Consider the following 3421-nt stretch of genomic DNA (forward strand, 5'->3'; position numbering starts at 1 on the left):
AGCCTCTGGTGAAAACACAGTAAATTTACTAGCACTACCGGAGAGAGAGTTGGGAAAGATCCCGCCCCTCTGACCTTCTCCTCCAATGGGTTTTGAGGAGACGAGGAGAGAGAGCATGCAATTGAGATTCTCTCATCGTCTAAACTCCCCCCTCGCCATTGAATAAAATAATCCGTGTGTGTTGATTGCCTCAGACATACTGTAAAAGTTCAATGGTTTGAGTCTCACACCTAAAGTAGACCCTAATGTTGTTTCACAATGTAAATGAACCCATATAATCAATTGAAATAAACATAATTGTATAAATCTGGTCTGTCTCTTCCTCTCCACTGTATTAAACTAACATGGCATTTTGTGAGGAAGGTTGTAATGTAATGTATTCATTGCCATGACTGTGAGACTGGCCAATAGCTTCTACCCCCAGACCATCAGGCTGCTGAATAGCCACCACTAGGCAGCTGCTCACCTTGTCTCCCTCCTGCACCCTGGACTTCCTCTGATATGTCACAAAATGGGTGAGTGATATTTGGGGATCCTCTGTAACAGCCTCATCTATCCTCTCTAACCCCCCCTGCCTACCTTGCTTCCCTCTCTCCCTCGAAGCCGTCAGGTGTAATTTAATATTTGCATAACCGTCACTTTATTTTAGAAGGAAGGCTTTCTTCACCTTTACTCAGCTCTGCGTCACTCTCTCCTCTCCCCCTGCCAGGGACAAGCAGAACCTCACATGCAAATTCAGAGGCTTTCCGCTTTTGTTTTTGTTAAGTTTTTTTCTATTACTAGGTGAGAGAGAGTGGGGGAATATTTCCTGGAGGCGTTCTCTGGAACTTGGTAGAACTTAATGTTCTAATTCCAGGAACACAGAACAGACAGTGATGTTTGGAGTTGTAACTCAGCCATTGCAGGTTTCTGTGACACAATGGAACCTACTGGAGCTAAGTCTAGATAGAGCTCTGCTCACCACGTCAGCTCTGACAGAGACCACAAATTTGGCTTCTGATAATGATGATGCAAAGATGCGATGTGTTGCATCGGTGACGTCATATTTGAAATTGTACGGTACATCCAAACACACACTGAATAAACAGATATACAACTACATTGAACAGAAATGTAAACGCAACATGTAAAGTGTTGGTCACATATTTCATGAGCTGAAATAAAAGATCCCCAAAAATGTTACATACGCACAAAAATCTTAATTATTTTCACAAATTTGTTTACATCCCTGTTAGTGAGCATTTCTCCTTTGCCAAGATAATCCATCCACCTGACAGGTGTGGCATATCAAGAAGCTGAATAAACAGCATGATCATTACAAAGGTGCACCTCGTGCTGAGGACAATAAAAGGCCACTGTAAAATGTGCAGTTTTGTCACAACACAATGCCTCAGATATCTCAAGTTTTGAGGGAGCATGCAATTGGCATGCTGACTGCAGGAATGTCCACCAGAGCTGTTGCCAGAGAATAAACCGCCTCCAACGTTGTTTTAGAGAATTTGGCATTACGTCCAAGTGTCCTCACAACCGCTAGACCACGACGTCACGCTTCCAAACAAACTAAACACCTTCTTTGCCCGCTTTGAGGATAATACAGTGCAACCTTCGCGGCTCGCTAACAAAGACTGCGCCCCCCCTCTCCTTCTCTGTGGCTGACGTGAGTAAAACATTTAAACGTGTTAACCCCCGGAAGGCTGTTGGCCCAGACGGCATCCCTAGCTGCGTCCTCAGAGCATGCGCAGACAAGTTGGCTGGTGTGTTTACAGACATATTCAATCACTCCCTATCCCAGTCTGTTGTCCCCACATGCTTCAAGATGGCTACCAGTGTTTCTGTACCCAAGAAGGCAAAGATAACAACCACCCCGAAGCACTCAATTCTGTCATCATGAATTGCTTTGAGAGGCTAGTCAAGGATCATATCACCGCCACCTTACCGGCCACCCTAGACCCACTTCAGTTTGCGTACCGCCCCAACAGGTCCACAGATGACGCAATCACCATCACACTGCACACTGCCCAAAAAATAATACCTATGTAAGAATGCTGTTCATGGACTACAGCTCAGCATTCAACACCATACTACCCTCCAAACTCACCATCAAGCTGATGGACCTGGGTCTCAACCCTGCCCTGTGCAACTGGGTCTTGGACTTCCTGACGGGCCATCTCCACTTCGCTGACCCTCAACACTGGGGCCCCACAAGGGTGTGTGCTCAGCCCTCTCCTGTACTCCCTGTTCACCCATGACTGCGTGGCCATGCACGCTTCCAACTCAATCTTCAGTAGTGGGTTTGATCATCAACAATGACGAGACAGCCTACAGAGAGGAGGTGAGGGCACTCGGAGTGTGGTGTCAGGAAAACAACCTCTCACTCAACGTCAACAAAACAAAGGAAATTATTGTGGACTTCAGGAAACAGCAGAGGGAGCATCCCCCCTATCCACATCCTCAGGAGGCCGAAGAAATTTGGCTTGTCACCCAAAACCCTGACAAACTTTTACAGATGCACAATCAAGAGCATCCTGTAGGGCTGTATCACTGCCTGGTACGGCAACTGTGCTGCCCCCAACCGCAAAGCTCTTCAGAGGGTGGTGCGGTCTGCACAACGCATCACCAGGGGCAAACTACCTGTTCTCAATGAAACCTACAGCACCCGATGTCACAGGAAGGCCAAAAAGATCATTAAGGATAACAACCACCAAAGCCACTGCCTGTTCACACCGCTATCATCCAGAAGGCGAGGTCAGTACAGGTGCATCAAAGCTGGGACCGAGAGATTGAAAAACAGCATCCATCTCAAGGCCATCAGACTGCTAAACAGCAATCACTAACTCAGAGAGGCTGCTGCCTACATTGAGACCCAATCACTGGACACTTTTATAAATGGATCACTAGTCACTTTAAACAATGCCACTTTAAATAATGCCACTTTAATAATGTTTACATATCTTACATTACTCATATCACATGTATATACTGTATTTTATACCATCTATTGCACCTTGTCTATGCCCCTTGGCCATCGCTCTTCCATATACTTACATCTACATATTCTCATTCACCCCTTTAGATTTGTGTGTATTAGGTAGTTGTTGGGGAATTGTTAGATGACTTTTTACTTGTTAGATATTACTGCACTGTCGGAACTAGAAGCACAAGCATTTCGCTACACTGTGATACATTTTTTACATTTGATTTGAGGACCTCCCTATCCGGCTTCTTCACCAGCAGGATTGTTTGAGACCAGTCCCCCTGACAGCTGATGAAACGGTGGGTTTGCTCAACCAAATCATTTCTGCACACTGTGAGAAACGGTCTCAGGGAATCTCATCTGCGTGCTCGTTGTCCTCACCAGGGTCTTGACCTGACTGCAGTTCGGCATCATAACCGACTTCAGTGGGAAAATGCTCACCTTCCA

The sequence above is a fragment of the Oncorhynchus nerka genome, linkage group LG22, assembly GCF_034236695.1.
Source record: "Oncorhynchus nerka isolate Pitt River linkage group LG22, Oner_Uvic_2.0, whole genome shotgun sequence".
Taxonomy (NCBI): Eukaryota; Metazoa; Chordata; class Actinopteri; order Salmoniformes; family Salmonidae; genus Oncorhynchus; species Oncorhynchus nerka.